The 17,253-nt window shown below is 34.5% G+C and overlaps 1 long non-coding RNA gene across 2 annotated transcripts; it reads right to left on the bottom strand.

Moving 5' to 3' along the window:
• Positions 1-13,361: 13,361 nt before the first annotated feature.
• LOC113314343 lies at positions 13,362-16,869 on the bottom strand. Of its 2 annotated transcripts, XR_003342369.1 has the most exons (10): positions 16,618-16,869; positions 16,264-16,308; positions 16,052-16,144; positions 15,896-15,961; positions 15,595-15,743; positions 15,376-15,511; positions 15,177-15,265; positions 13,962-14,007; positions 13,731-13,792; positions 13,362-13,606 (listed from the first exon to the last, which is right to left on the bottom strand). It is a non-coding gene; the product is annotated as an uncharacterized LOC113314343 (long non-coding RNA). The 2 variants fall into 2 exon arrangements; XR_003342368.1 differs by having other exon boundaries at positions 16,052-16,308.
• Between the last annotated feature and the right edge of the window lie 384 nt (positions 16,870-17,253).

Below are 17,253 nucleotides of genomic sequence, written 5' to 3'. Positions count from 1 at the left end.
GGTGGACTAAACTTTGTGAAGATCGTAGGAACCATGAAAAACAACCAATACGGACCTGGAAAAGAATGAGTGATCTTTTAAGAAGTAAGTTTCTACCTAGAGATTTCAGGAAACAATTGTTTATAAAACTGCAGAATTGCCAACAAGGCGCAAGGTTGGTTGAAGAATATGTAACCGAGTTTTACAACCTAATTGCTCGTAATGAACTTCATGAAACAGAAGAACAACTTATTGTTAGATTCATAGAAGGGTTGAATATAGTGATTCAAGAGGGAATAACACAATCTGTGTATACTATGGAAGAAGATATACAACAAGCCATCAAGATCGAACGTCACATTTTTCGTACTCAAAAGTCTTCAACTAGGAAGTATCATCGATTCCAAGGTATACCTTATTCTTCAGTTAGTTATTCAGAGAATGCATATGCTCAATAATACAATATACATTATTCTTCTTCTAAGAGACAATATCAAACACCCAGTTTTACTCATTCTCAGCACCCGATACCAAAGAATAATCCTCCACTTCTTTCTAATCCAACTGAACTTCAATCCGTACAAAAACAATTTTCTTCTCGTCCAAGCTACAACCAAAATAGTCGTTTTTCATCAAAGGATCAAACCTCTTTTCCACCTTTACCCAAAACAAATAATCCTTATGCTAAGTTTAGGGGTGAGAAGTGCAACAAATTCCAATTACCTGGCCATACTTCTGCTGAGTGTCGTAGAATCCATGGGTTAGTGCATGAAGAACCAGAAGATACGCGCAAGTATAGTGGATTGGTTAAGGATGATAATAATGATTTTTAGAAGACTGAGGATGAAGTAGAAAGTGATGAAATTGTAGAAGAATTGTACAGTGAACACTTAATGGGTATGATTCGACCTCTATTACTTTCTCAACCTTCTTTTTCACAGAGAAACAATATTTTTAGAACAAGATATTTAATTAAGGGAGTTACCTGTGATCTAATCATGGACAGTGACAGCATGGATAACTATATTTCTGCTGAAGTTGTTAAAAAACTGGGATTACCAGTGATTCCTCATCCTCAGCCTTATTCTGTTGGATGGGTAAATAGCTCTACTTCTCAAAAGATTACTCACCAATGTCTTGTTGAGTTTGCACTTAAGGGTTATCAAGATTCAGTTTTGTGTGACGTTATTAATATGACTGCTGCGCATTTACTACTTGGAAGGCCTTGGCAATATGATATGTGTGCAGTTCACAATTGCTTTGAAAATACTTATACCTTTTTCAAAGATGGCAAGAAGAAAATTTTAGTTCCTTCTAAATCTACATCCGTTTACAAATAGCATAGTGATGGCAAAACTAGTGCATTAGTAGCTAGCATTGTGAAGCAACTGCAAGGACATCCTCTACATTCACATGAAGATTCTAAGAAAATGATAGTCATTCCAGAAAAGGTACAACCCTTGATAAATCAATTTCATTCTATATTTCCTGATGAGCTACCAAAATATTTACCGTCGTTGAGAGATTTACAACATCAAATTGATTTCATTCATGGAGCATCTCTTCCAAATCATGCTCATTACAGATAGAGTCCTAAAGAACATGAGATTCTACAGGGGCAAGTAAATGATTTATTAGAAAAAGGTTTAATAAGATTTAGCAAGAGTCCTTGTGCTAGTCCATATTTTCTTGTTGATAAGAAAGATGGAGGTTGGAGAATGTGTATTGACTGTAGAGCTCTCAACAGAATCACTATTCCTTATAGATTCCATATACCCATATTGGATGATCTTATTGATATGTTTGTGAGTTATAAGGTATTTTCTAAAATAGATCGTCGTAGTGGTTATCATCAGACTCGCATTCGCATTGGTGATGAGTGGAAAACAGCTTTCAAAACTCGTGAAGGATTATATGAATGGTTAGTGATGTCGTTTGGATTATCAAATGCAACCAGCACTTTCATGAGATTAATGAATCAGGTACTACAACCCTTCCTTGGTAAATTCATCATTGTATATTTTGATGATATTTTGATATACAGTCAGTAATGAAGATGAACATCTTTCTCATCTTTCTCAAGTATTTCAAGCTCTTGTTGAGAATGCACTATATGTGAACCTTAAAAAGTGCACATTCTTAACAACATCTGTCACCTTTTTGGGTTATATTATTTCTGATCAAGCAATTTCAGTGGATGATTCGAAGATTAAAGCCATTTCTGAATGGCCTACTCCAACAAATATTAAAGATGTCAGAAGTTTTCATGGTTTGGCATCTTTCTATAGGCGTTTTATTCGCAACTTTAGTTCTATTGCTGCTGGAGTAACTGATTGTTTGAAACAAGAAAAATTTCTTTGGACTGAAGAAGCAGATAAGAGTTTTAATCTTCTTAAGGAAAAGTTATGTAGTGCACCAGTTCTTGCAATGCCTTACTTTACTAAACCTTTTGAAATCGATTGTGATGCATCTGTTGTTGGGATTGGAGTTGTATTATCTCAAATTGGTCATCCAGTTGCTTTTCATAGTGAGAAGAATTCTGAAGCTAAAAAGAAGTTGTCAACTTATGAACTTGAATTATATTCTCTTGTTCAAGCTTTAAAACATTGGCATCCTTATTTAGTGCATCATGAGTTTATTGTCAGTACTGACAATCAAGCTTTGAAGTTTTTGCAGACTTCTGCTAAGATAAATAGAATGCATGACAGATGGTTGTCTACCATAAATCAGTATACCTTCTCTATTAAACACAAGAGTGGTAAGTTGAACCAAGTAGTTGATGCTTTAAGTAGGTGTGCTTACCTTCTTGTCACTCTTCGTAGTGAACGTATAGCTTTTGACTACATCAAAGACTTGTATATTGATGATGAAGATTTTAAGACAATTTGGGAACAATGCAAGAAAATGTCTTCACGGTTTGATGATTTCCTTATTCAAGATGGATTTCTTTTCAAAGGTAATCGACTTTGCATTCCACAGGGTTCCTTAAGACTTCATTTAATTCATGAACTTCATGGCAGTGGACTTGGTGGTCATTTTGGTCGACATAAGACAATTGCTTTAGTAAAGAGCGATATTTTTGGCCTTCTTTAGAAAGAGATATACAGAAGTTTGTTCAGAAATGCATGGTGTGCCGACGCTCCAAAGGTATGATTCAAAACACTGGTCTATATACTCCATTACCAGTGCCTGAAGCTCCATGGATTGATGTGAGTATGGATTTTATAGTTGGATTACCAAGATCGGTTAAAGGCAATGATTCAATTATGGTAGTTTTTGATAGATATTCAAAGATAGCACATTTTGTTGCCTGTAAAAAAACTACGGATGCTTCCAATGTGGCTTATTTATTCTTCAAGGAGATAGTACGCTTGCATGGAGTACCTAAATCTATTACTTCGGATCATAATACTAAATTTCTCAGCTACTTTTTGAAGTCTTTATGGATGAGATTGGGAACTAAGTTACAATACAACACTACAACACATCCACAAACTGATGGACAAACTGAGGTTGTCAACAGATCCTTAGAAAATCTGATACGTGCAAAAATTGTTGATTCAAATGAAAAACAATGGGAAACTTTTCTTCCCCATATGGAGTTTGCATTTAATACTTCGGTGAATCGTTCTACTGGTAAGTCTCTTTTTGCAATTGTATATTCCAAGGTTCCAAATCATATGACGGATTCAATAGTGCTACCTAGACTTTTACAGTCTCATGTGAAAGTTGAACAACTGGTCGACAAAGTTTCCCATCTTCATAAAGAGGTGAGAACTAAAGTTGAGGAGTCCAATGCCAAGTACAAGACAGTAGCTAATCAACACATACGACTCAAGACCTTTGAAGAAGGAGAGCTTGTCATGATACATCTTCGAAAAGAACGTTTTCCAACTGGTACTTACAGCAAAACTAAAATGAAGAAGTATGGTCTTTTCAATATTTTGAAGAAGATAAGTGACAATGCTTATGTGGTGGATCTTCCTACAAACTGGAACATATCTAACATATTTAATGTGCAGGAAATTTTTATGTTTCATGGGGAGAATGATTTAAGTTGATCAACTTGAGGCCAAGTTGTTTTCAAGAAGGGGGGACTGATGTAGAACATCTCTTCGTTCTTTCTTTCTTTCTAGAACTATTAGATGACTTGAATACCAAGTCTATTTTTTCCTGTTTTTAGACTTACTTCTTTTAGAGTTTATTTATTTTTAGACTCTAGTTTCATTCCTATATAAACAGGCTCGTACTTTGTTTTAAGACACAATTATTATTATCAATTTATGAAACAACTCTGTTACAGAGAATTTATCTCTTCTTTTCTTTTCTTTCAATCCTGCTCAAGAATATTTCGTCTGCTTCGCATCCTTTTCTTCCTTCAAATCCCTTACAACCTCCGTGTTGTATTCTTCCAAACAAGTTCTACATTATTTTTACTGGCGTGTAATAATTTTATCACTGTGGTAGAAAAACATCTGTTAAAAAAATAGTGCAAAATAGTATCAAATCTTCCTTGCTGCAAGTTAAACGCTTCATTCGCAGCTCAAACGCAACTGTTGTTCCTCATACCTTACTCATGTACACTACAATGTAAATGAACGAGATAACACATCATTTCATTGATTAGTTCTCATCATTGAAAATTGCATCTGATTTTATGTATTTAACCTCCCACTAATTGGGTGACTACAAAACCATTTTGGTATGCTCTTAATTAGTAGCATGTGTGTATATATATATATATATATATATATATTTTATAAGAATGTGTGTATATATGTATAGGAAATAGGTGACAAAATATTTGAAACCTGAGAAACTAAAAAAATAAAGAAAGAGATAAGAGAGAAAGGAATGTCTTTGCTGGATTCAACGGATTAAGACATTAGAGAAAACAAAAATATGTATCAACCAATAAAGAAAATGCAGACGCCTTTGATAGGGATAATCCATATATGTAACAACTGAAAGTTTGTTTTTTTCAAGCTTTTTTACTCTTTTCTACCTCTTGGTAGCACGCCGTAAATTCTTCTAATCTAACACTCTTCCTCTCTTCTTATAAAATAAAAAGATCATGAGAAATAAGAAATTCGTCTCCGTAATAAATATTCCTAGCTAGTCATCATTTATATTCTTCTAGTCTATTAAATATTATTTCCTTTGTAACTATAGCTTGTGGATCACATACATTCTTCTAATATGCCAAAGAAAAAAGTTAAAGTAGACTACTTGAGTAAAATCAAAACACGGGATTTCTTATGCCTTCTTTTCTTGCTTTCATGTGGTTTTTATCAATACATTCACTGATAAAAGAATACAATTTCACAGTAACTATGCAAATTGTTTATTTTTACTAGACGGAGTAAAATTTGTTGCTGATTTTAAACAATCAAACAGTGAAAAGAATTTCTTTCGTGTTTGGGCATTTTCCATCACATACAGATTTAAGAGAATACACGGTGATGATGACTATACTTTGACATAAATCTTTTTGGGGATTTGTTACCATCTATATTTGGTTAATAGTTTTGTAACAAATATCATCATTTCTATTATCGGGGTTGATATTTTGAATTATACTAACTCTATTTATTTCTGAAAATGTTAAGAAAGAACAATCATTTTAAATTCAATTCTTTCGCCCATATATAATTAAGAAACGAGCATTACTATCGGAATCATTCGATTTTTCTTCCCTGAATTTTTTGTATGACATGGTGTTCCAAATTACAAACTATTTAAAAAAAATTATGACGCTTCTCGATACTTTGGTTTTGTTATTTTTCACCCTTTACTGAATTGGAGATGTGTTATCTTATTGTAGCTTAATTTGTTGTATATATTACTTGTGGATAATATGTAGTTTCTTCATATATCTCGCCGCTTCTCATTGTTGATGCAGAAATTGCCACTAGTTCTTGCTCCACTAGATTATGTTGATACATGAATTGTCACTACCACTTGATGAATTAGATTACTGGGTTTTTATTCTGATTTTCAAATTTAATGTACGATGGACCTATTAGAACACCATGAATAACCATAAGGAAAAATTTAACTAATTGAATTAGGTTATATTCGTATTTTTGGCAAAACAAATAGTCCATACAAAATGAAAGAACAACCTCTTCTTCTATTTGAATAGGTTGTAACGACAATACGAACTCCACTTGTAACTACTAACCTTTGAATAAGTTGTTTAAACCATCAAGAATGCGTTGCGACGAGTGATAAGAAGACACGGAATAACACTCTATTTGGTCATGACTCAAACGTAACTGTTATTCCTTGCTCATGTACATTGTAAAAAAATGAACAAGAACACATCGTGTAGTTATTTCCAATCATATGAACTTGTCTCTCATATCATGCGTTTTATCTCCTCAAATGGGTGGCTATGAAACTATTTTGGCATGCTCTTAATAATATATAAATAGGAAACACTATCCAAAGATACTTAGAACGAGCGAAAGTAAAAAGTAATTTTTCAAAAAATTGAAAAGGCCGAGAACTTCATAAGTTATTCTTTAATTGTAACGACTCTCTTGCATTTTGATAGTTGGGGAAGGATTTATGTTGATCAATCTTATGAGATATTAGAGGAAACCAAACATATAAGTATTACAAACTCAAATTAAATCAGAATAATCAGTATGCCAGAAAAACATATTCTTCTGGGGATCAATTAACTCGATTGATTTTCGTTTTGTCAATCATCTTGGATGTAATTTTTGCAAGGATTTTGCCTTACGGAAGTTTTTGGATTTATAATAAAATGTTTCCTAGAATCTGAATATCATTTACAACGTTTATAAAGAGGGATTCTGGAAGTAAAATTATTTTTCTTAATCTACACATCCTTTATAAAAACGTAAGCTTTTGTTAGTCTTGTGGTTTATATTAATTATAATGGAACAATGTTTTACACCACCACAAATGGTACTGAAGTTGCATTTTTTGTTTCCTTGATTTTATTTGTTGGTATATAATGATGACAACAAATCCTCAATTAAATTATTAAGTGTTTATTTCTTTTTTGAAATTGAATGCACATCTAAAATTCGAGATAAACTCACAAGCCACGTGTAACCTATCAGAAACATTAATTAGTAGAACACAATGAATAATCATAATAAAAAATTTAAGATATAGATTCGGTTTGAAAACAAGTACTATTTATCTTTGTGTCTCCATTCTAAAGGAAAATTACTACCCTAATTGTGACGTTTTACACATAGATAGTGCACCAAAAAAGAACGAAAGCTGGATTTGGAAAGGTCTGTTGACTGGTACAAACCTAATCAAAAAAATACTGCTTTAAGGAAATACGAAATATAAAAAAATATGTATATTTAGGATGACTTTCGGATCCTAGATACAACACCCCCTTTGAACAAACGACACAATCAAACTGATAGTTTAACAAAAATATGTTATTTGATCACTCCACAAAACTCCTGGGATTTGGACAAACTTAAAAAAAATGTTTTAATGTTCAGACAATAGAAACGATAAGAAAGATCAAGTATTATGAAAAAAGATGAAGAAGACACTGGTCACTAAATGAAGAATGCTATTTGGAAGTCTTTGTACAAGAAAATCAAGTCTAATGGTAATACTAATTAAATTGGAGCAGTATTTGGGGAATGGACACCACTTCATTAGTCAAACATTTCATGTGGAAAGCTGCGCATGCCATACTTCCCACTGATATGAGGATGACAACTATAATACCACACACAAACATCACTCAACTTTTGTAACGAGGGTCAAGAAGCTCTAACCCACCTTTTCTTGACTGCAACTTTATAACTCGAGTGTGGATGCATTTTAATTTGGATAAACAATTTGTTACAGTGCGATATCATTTATAAACAAAGGCCTAACATCGAATTTCACAGTAACTACCCTTTGAAGAAATTGTTTTAACCATGAGTGCAGGAACGTACTCCTATTTTCCATAAGAATGCAAGTAAATGAATGACTCGAAACAAAATGTTGTTCCTCATTCTTGTATGCTTTATAAAACCAATGACCTGCAGCAGATCATTTGGCTGGTTCCAAGAATTAATGTGAAATTGTCAGTCATGTCATGCGCTTTATCTCCCACAAATTAATTAGGTAGCCACAAACCCATTTTGGCATACTCTAAGTCTTAGTATTAAGTAGCATACAAATTTTTTAACTATAAATATTTGAAAAGGGAGAAACTAAAAAATAATTGTTCACAAGTTATTTCTTAATCACGAGGATGCTCTTGCGTTTTCTATGTAGATCAATATTATGAGATATTAGAGAAAATTAAACTTTCCACTACTACGAACTCCAAATAAATTTGAATAATTTGCACTAACTGATTCATATAGTTTTTTATCAACTTGATTAATTCTTTCTCTGGCTCGATCATTATAGCTGTAATTTATCATGCTTTTGCCTTATTCCAAGGTGTTGGCTTTATAATATACTCCCCCAGTCCCTAATAAGATGACCTAGTTGTAATTTGCACAAATTTTAAGGCAAGGAAGAAAGTGGAGTATATTTAACTATTTTTTACAATTATATCCTTATGGACAATAATTAGTAAAATTTAGAAACGATTTATCTCTTAAACTATACCACGGTTTTTTGTAAACTTTATACCATTGAAAAGCATTTTAAAACACCTACGCAACGAATATAAACATGATTATCAAATTATACATATTTCTTATAGAAAAAATAATCAATTAAAAGGGTAGTTTTAGAAATATCCCTTGATTAGTGAAATAGGTCATCTATTTATTGAGACAAAGTTTAAAACCAAGTAGGTCATCTTATTAGGGACGGAGGGGAGTATAAAAATTTTTGCTTGGAATGAGAATATCGTCTACAACGTTCATAAAAAATGATTTCCAAAGTAAAATAAAAACGCTCTACTGTCCGAATATTTTTCCCTGCAATTATCCAGAGCGGGAGAAAAGGTGGAGACCCGGGAAGCACCTACACGGCACGACACAATGTGTATACTGATGCTGATAAGATCCAACATCATCGGGACGCGGACACCTTTATGCATATATTAATTAAATAATCACATAAATGTCATTATTATTATTACTTTTTTTTTATTTCAATGATATGTTAAAAAAACAAAAGTAATTACATGAACGGCTGAAGTCTAGCAACAAGATGAGCACCCACACCTTTTTGAATAATAATACCAAGTCTATGAAAAAGAGAACCATCTACTTTATTGTTGACATCATAACATACTACGCAATTTTTCAATCTCTTTAAAAAAACAGAAATGTCTTCCCCAAGTTCACCAAGAGTAGAGAAGGATAGAACCCCAAAACCATCCGTGAGCCGTGCATTTGTCTAAGTATTTGTTGCATTTTGGAGTAGCAGCGGAAATAGCTTGTTCGGGCGTAAAATTGCAGCTAATAGTGAACGGTGAAACACCAGTGACATCGAAGCACACGTCTTTCCCGTTCTCCCAGTTGTAGACGAGGATATCCGTGGGCCTTAAATTGTTGTTTCCTGACAGAAAACTAAGAGCAACTTCTTTTCTAGCTGCGGCCCCTGCCCTGTAACATATATCTGTCAAAGCATCTTTAACTATATTGTTATATAATATATCAAATACATTAATCATGCAAATCCATGAAAAAAATCTAAGTTTATCGTTAGGTTAGCCCACCGGTAGAAAAGTTAACTCTTATACTAATTTCCGTGACGCAGTAGATTACCCGACTAGTAAAATGGAGTATAAATTTCCACACGTGTGTCATATGGGTGTCCTACGCGCGTCTAACGCAGTCACATCACCAATAATGGCGTGTCGGTGCTTCACGGGTGGAGACTCACTTTGCCCAAGTCATAGTTCTAATAAAAAAACTCCACATAAACCACCAAATTGAACTCCCTAAAATCATGTTTTCACATTATGGGGCCCAAAAATGACCCCCTGCTAACTCCAAAAGGTGTGGATTCCGCCCTCATGTGAGAGGGCGATTTTCATGTGGTTTGTTGTAGGCGTCTCATATAGAACCACTGATTTCTAATAAAACAATTCTACACAAGCATACTGTTGGAAAGTCAAATTTGTAATATGTGAAAAAGCAGGGGTCTAACAACACCACCCAATATTTCGCTTAGCAATCTGTATGGAATAACTCCGAAACACTTTCTAGAGAATCAACTAGATAGTCAGACTCAATCTAGGTAAAAGTATCTCAAGGAGTTAATATCTCTCTCTTGTTTTGATTTACTCAAGCTAATAGAAATCAGCGAGTCCTAATTAAACACAAGGAATAACTTGGACGGTACCAAAGACCAATGTCTAAGGATCAATCAATGATAATCAACAACCAAGGTTGGATTAATCTAATTGATGATCTAAACGCACAACCTGTATTATTTCAATTATAAAGATAAACAATAAAATGTGGAAACTGAAATAACACAGACACCAGAAATTTTGTTAACGAGGAAACCGCAGATGCATAAAAACCCCGGGACCTAGTCCAGATTAAGTACACACTGTATTAAGCCGCTACAGACACTATCCTACTCCAAGCTAACTTCGGACTGGACTATAGTTGAACCCCAATCAGTCTTCCACTGATCCAAGGTACAGTTGTACTCCCTATGCCTCTGATCCCAGCAGGATACCGCGCACTTGATTCCCTTAGCTGATCTCACCCACAACTAAGAGTTTCTACGACCCAAAATCGCAGGCTTTAACAATAAACAAATCTGTCTCACACTGACAAGTCTATCAAAGGATCAATCTGTCTCCCACAGAAAAACCCTAAAAGTTTTTGTTCCATATTTTGATAATAATCAAGTTGAACAGGAACCAATTGATAATCCGATCTTATATTCGCGAAGAACATCCTAGATTAATCAATCACCTCATAACAATCTTAATCGTATGGTAGCGAAACAATATCTCGTGGAATCACAAACAATGAGACGAAGGTGTTTGTGATTACTTTTTATATCTTGCTTATCGGAGAACTCTCACGATCTATAACCAATCAATATGATTGTACTATTACGATAGAAGATGCAAGATCAAATCACACAACTACGATAAAAGTAGTATCGGTCTGGCTTCACAATCCCAATGAAGTCGTTAACCTGGTTTTAGAAGAAGAAAACCTAAGGTTAAAGGAGAAACGACTCTAGAACGCAAACTAGTATCACACGTAAGGTGTGGGGATTAGTTTTGCACAATAATAGATGTCTCCTTTATATAGCCTTTCAAATCAGGGTTTTTCCTTAGTTACAAAGCAATCAATATTCACCGTTAGATGAAAACCTGATTTAGATTCAAGCTAATATTTCTCAATCGTTAGATCGAAAACTTAGTTTGTCATACACAAATGAGTGTACGCTTCTAGGTTTGTTAACTGCACCCAAACGTATACATTGTTGGTTCAACAATAGTCTACCCAAAGAGGTTAACCATATGAGCGTTTCATACCAACCATGTTCTTCTTCACCATAACTAGTTCAATTGCCTTAAGTTCAGAAATCATCTTTAGATATATAACCTTCTCAAGTTCGCAGACTAGGTTCGCGGACTTAAGACACCGGATAGAGTTTACAAACTCCAGCAGAAATTCTCGGGTTCGAGAACTACGCCGGTTCGCGGACTGGGTTCGCGGACTTGGCTCACGCAAGTAGTTTGTCAACTCCAGCAGAAATTCTCGGGTTTGAGAACTTCGGCAGTTCGCGGACTTGGAACTTGCCATACTTCCGGTTCTCTTGATCAACAAAGTTCGAAAACTTCGGTTCAAGGAATCCATTGGTTATGTAATCTAAACTCTCATTCCAATCATTGAAACATTCTTAGAGGACGTTATATAGTTGTTACACTATTTCTCGTCAAAGCAATTTTCAAAGTGATTGAAACATTCATGACTTTCGTCACTAGGTAAAGATAAACTTGGTCGAAGCGAAAAGCTTACCAATGCATATTTCGAGATATAGATAGGTGAGGTATACTCGGCTCGAAATACCAAATGTGTATGATCTAGTCTACATATATAGCATGCGACTTTTGTCCCAACAATACACCATTTTTGGGGATTAGCAACGGCTTATTGCAGTTGCAAAAGAGACTTGCAACAGCAGCCAGCCGTTGTGAAAGGTGGTGTTGCATTTGTTTTGCAACAGCTCTAAAGTCGTTGCAAAAAAAAATTTGCAACTATTTTCTGTTCATCCAACTTTTTTATTCTTGACTTTGCAACTGTTTTTATCGTTGCGAATAGATTTAGCAACAACTTGAGCAGTTGCGAAATCAAAAATTCGCAACTGTTCTGCGGCTGTTGCAAAATTTGGAACCAAAAAAAATTAGAACGTCTCCTTTTAGCCGGGCCGGGTTTCGTTGTTCTGGTTCTAAATTTAGCAACAGAGTGAAGCCGTTTCTAATATTTTGCAACAGCAAAAAAAAGTCCAGTCAACCTTCTATTGACCAAGTCAAGGGTTCACTGCACCATTTTCCGGCCACAATTCAGGCCATTGTTACTGAAAACATATAATCACTATGGGAGACATTAAGTGTGCGTTGAGCAAAGAAGTCCTCCATTACTAACAGAAAATTCCAATAAACATTCCTTAAGTTTCTAAAAAATGATGTACAACAAAAAATAAAATGTCTGTAAGTTTATAATGTCTTCAAGTCCTTCGGGCCAGTGTGAAGCTAAATTAGATATTATGTAAAAAAAAAAAAAAAAAAGGAGGACAAAGACCTTAATCTTATGTAGGGCTGAACATGGTTTCGGTTTTCCGCTGGAACCGGACCAAACCAGACCAATTAGGAAGAAACCAAACCGAACCATTTACTAATGGATTGGTTACAGTGTAGAAAGTGGAAAACCGATAGTGTTGGTTTTGGCTTGGTTTGACCTCTAAAACCGAACCAAAAACCATTGGAAAACCGATTAATTTTTAAACTTATTTTCTACCGTCGATTTACAAGTATTAGATTCTACCCATTGATTTAGAGGATAAATAGAAACCTTAAATCTAATATTTCATTATGATACTCTCTCTCTTTCTCTTTCTCTTTCTCCTTCTCCTTCTCTCAGCCGCCTCCCTTCTCCACCCCAACTACAGCTGCTGCTACTCGACTTTTTTCTTCCCGTCTTCCTTCTTTTTTATTTGTCAATAACTAAATTAAGATATATTATATATCTTTTTTTAATCTCTAGAATTAGAGTAAGCTTTAACTATTCTTGATATTTTATTTTATTTTATTTTATCTTTTTTGTCTGTATATTTGTGTAAACCAATACATTCGGCAACTACGATTTTTTTTATCTGTAAATTTGTGTATTTTTTTTTTTGGTTTGACATAATTATTAGTTAACCAAAAACCACTGGGACAAACCGAAACCAACTGGAACCATTTGGAAACCGAACCAATGGTTAATGGATTGGTTTGGTTTAGATTTTTAGAAACCAATAGTATTGGTTTCGGTTTTGGTTTGGCTAGAAACCGAACCAAAACCGACCATGAACTGCCCTAATCTTAGGGTTGTTCTTTAGCAGACCTGGCTGGCACTATACCGACATACAATAGTTGTATCCACATCTAATTACTTCAAACCAGCATTTCGTCACCAGCATTTAGTGCCTGCCCATGACACCCCAGAAAAACATGTTAAAAACTTTAAACTCTTCTTACTCTTGAACCAACAAACAAGAAAGTAAGAGAAATTCTAGAGTCACATGGGCGACGAGCAGCAGACCAAGTTTACCTGGTTGAGAAGTTGTACATGTGACAGAAAAACTCAAATCCCTCGAAGAATTTTGCTTCGACCTGTAAAAACGCAAGCATGTACACTTTAAAAATTGCAGTTAGTAATAGAACTTGCAAGGGAAAGTGAAAACAAACATAGAATTGAACACCACAGTAGCGCTTAACAACTCCATTCGTTTGAAACCAACTAACTTCCCAAATGTTAATATAAAAATAACAATTAACTTACAGTATTCTCAGTAACGCAAAATTGCATATTCAAGCTCAGAAAACCCCTGAAACACAAGAAAAATAACTTAGATGTACATACAGGATGCACATAATATACTCGCAAGTAATAGTATGAGGATTGAGGTGTTCAGCACAGCAGTTAGCAAGCGACATCAGTGAAATTTTTGAGAAAAACAGATCATGAATTATGCATTAAAGATAACTGAAACTTAGTCATCATGTATACATTGTGAACCTACGTGTACTGTAAATGGCATAATAATCAAAAAGTTGCAGCTCATATCTACAAAGTCCCAAACGATGGATGATTTGTTGCCCTGTGTTGCACTCAGATGAAGCATTTTCTATCTTGGTTCGAAGAAAAGGAGAGAAAACAAACAAAATACACATGGGAAGAATCATATGAATGCATCCAGTGTTACTAATGGCTGTACACAGGTAATCACCTACTTTTGTTTCTTTTTCAATTTATAACATCAAGTTCTTTCATTGTGGTTATACTTCTCTAAATTGAAGGTACTGAGAAACATTTTATGGGATATAAACCAAAAACATGATGACAAGGTCAACTAAAACTGAAGAAACGTCCAAGGTATATTGATTAGCTAAAACTCACTTATAGATATAAAAAAGGCTCATTGCTGACTACAGACACTGAGGAGAATTGGCAATACTCAACAGATAATCTCCATTCACACACAATCACTTTATCAGCAAGACAAGTTGCCATTTTTCGGCATCTTCTGTTTTACAATTGTATTTCTATTCGTAGAGAATGCTACAAGGAATCAACTTGCCTAGGTCTGTGCACTAATAGACCTCCAGATCTCGGCATTGTAATCCATGTAGAAGAAAAAAAACCCACAGATTTAGCACCTCAATTCACGACTATGTATATGTGACAACCAGTAATTCAAAAGAAAAATTTTGTATAAATTAGCATACTCAAGTATTGATTTGACACATTCGCATACATAAGACATGGCCATATCGGTTTAATACCATCTCATCAAACATAACAGTGGCTGTCTAAGTCTCATACGTTGTCAGCTTTCCAGGCAATGCATTGAATTTCTAACCATATACAACATCCCTAGGATCAACACATACAATACCAATTGTAAAGCAAGTAGTCGACTATCTTTATCATCACATGCTAGTACATCAAAGTTAGATAAATCAAAGACAAAATCTCATGGGATAGTTACCATACCCCTCCAGTACAAGCAGCTTTTGTTGGAGCAATAAGAACATTAGATTTCCTCAGTACATCAACTGCTTGAGTACAAGTCATAGCTGAGACTGTAAACCAAATCATAATGCACAATCATGAGAGATACAAATACCAAAAAAATAAGAAACAAAACTATCTCCGTACCCATTGTGACAGTTCCACTAGAATATTTGTTTACCTTCTACCAATATACGACGACCTGAGCTGAAAAAATTTACAACATCACATGTGCAGGGGAATGCAAGATCACAGCTTGCATTCCAAGGTTTTGCATATCCTCGTAGTACTTTGATGAGTATAAGTCTTGATAATCTCTGCAGATTAAGGTAACTTACAAGGTAAACTTAAAGTGAGAATGAAAACTAAGAGATGCAATATGTTCGCTGGCGAAACAAACCTCAAACTACTTTGTTAAGCTTTGATGTCCCTCACAAGTGCCACTTTTATATAATTGAATCCGTCTTCATCAAGTAAGTAACCCTTGGAATCCAAAATAGCATTCAGATTCAACTATTTTTGCAATAATGCAATAAAATCTGTACATACCTACAAAAGTTTTATATATACAAGGAATGAATACTCCACTAAAGTATTCTACAAGGCATCAATACTTCCAAGAAGAAAGTCTTCAACATAGATCTGTAAAGAGTAACATCTTAATGACCAAAACTAAAGGAGTTTTGAAGCTAAACACTCACTTTCCTTTGCTATGAGACATGTGTCTGTCAAATACAACACACCCCTGAGCACGATATTCGACTTATCTGCAAGATTCGAGATGATACTAATCATAATGATGAACTCAGAATTGAAAAATGGTCACAGAGTTAACATAAGGACAAATTGTATGTTACTTGGAAAGAACTAATAGTTCAAGAGCACAAGCACTTCCCCACAGTCAACAAATCTCTGATTTAACTTGACGGGCCTCTGCAACAAATCCATCACTGATCTAATTTTGTTAGAAACCAGATGAAGAGAGTCACATATAATATAGAGTTCGAAACAGTAAAGTTTAACAATTAAGATGAAGATTAGGTGAACTGATTTAAGGAGATAAATTTACTGCAACTCAATCACCAGTATCCAACCAAGCAAAAATCCCATTCAGCTGAGGACAAAAAACACACAAAATTAACAAGCCAAAAATCAAGTTTCAGTGGATGCAAACTCTAAAATATAAAAAAATTCAATCATGAACCCTAGAATTTTTTTTGGTAAATTTTCGGAAATTTTATCTCAAAAGAAAGATCAAAATGAGATTAATGTAGATATCAACTCTTATCATAAATGAGAAAAGAGAGACAAGATGAAACAAAAGCAATTAGGTTACCAACATAGAAAATAATCTTTTTCTGAAATTTCAATTTAAGACGGAGAAGTTAATCTATTAAACTAAAACTACAAGGAAAGATTATACCCATCTTTCGATTCATTTTTTGTTGCTGAATCTTCGTTTTGTGTTGTTGATGATCTTCATCGATTCAGAATATATGTTCAAGAATTGATATTGTTGATGGATCTAGTTGAAGCAGAAGAGGAAGGAGAACCTGATAAAATTATGATTCACGTATGCAGAGAGATTAAATCGTGAGAGAGTAAGAAGAAGAAATTAAAATATCTCAGGAGCACGAGTAGGGGGAGACGAGGAGAATGAGTGTGTGAACACACAAATCACGAAGGCATCCGAATGCTCACAATCAATCATCGTAATCTAAAGAGATTTGTGATGATGATATCCTAGTGTTGATTCCTTGGCTCAAAACCTTCGGGTTTATCATAGCCTCATCTAACAACTCCATGCGAGGCGTCTGCGCACGGGATATAAGTACAAACAAAGAAAACAAAACGTATAAGTATAGATCCATGGGGTTAGACAAATATAAAGTGCTGAAATGTAAACAAGACCGAGGTTTACGTGGTTCAGCACTAAGACCTACGTCCACAGGGTTTGTTGTTTTACTATATTCTTCCCGGTTACACGAATAGTCGAATGACTTTTGGGTTTACATGTTTCTCTCTTCTAAAGGATTAACTTATACTTGCAGTCTCTCTC

This window comes from Papaver somniferum, chromosome 9, assembly GCF_003573695.1.
Source record: "Papaver somniferum cultivar HN1 chromosome 9, ASM357369v1, whole genome shotgun sequence".
Classification (NCBI taxonomy): domain Eukaryota; kingdom Viridiplantae; phylum Streptophyta; class Magnoliopsida; order Ranunculales; family Papaveraceae; genus Papaver; species Papaver somniferum.
This window is presented reverse-complemented; position numbering and strand designations above follow the sequence as displayed.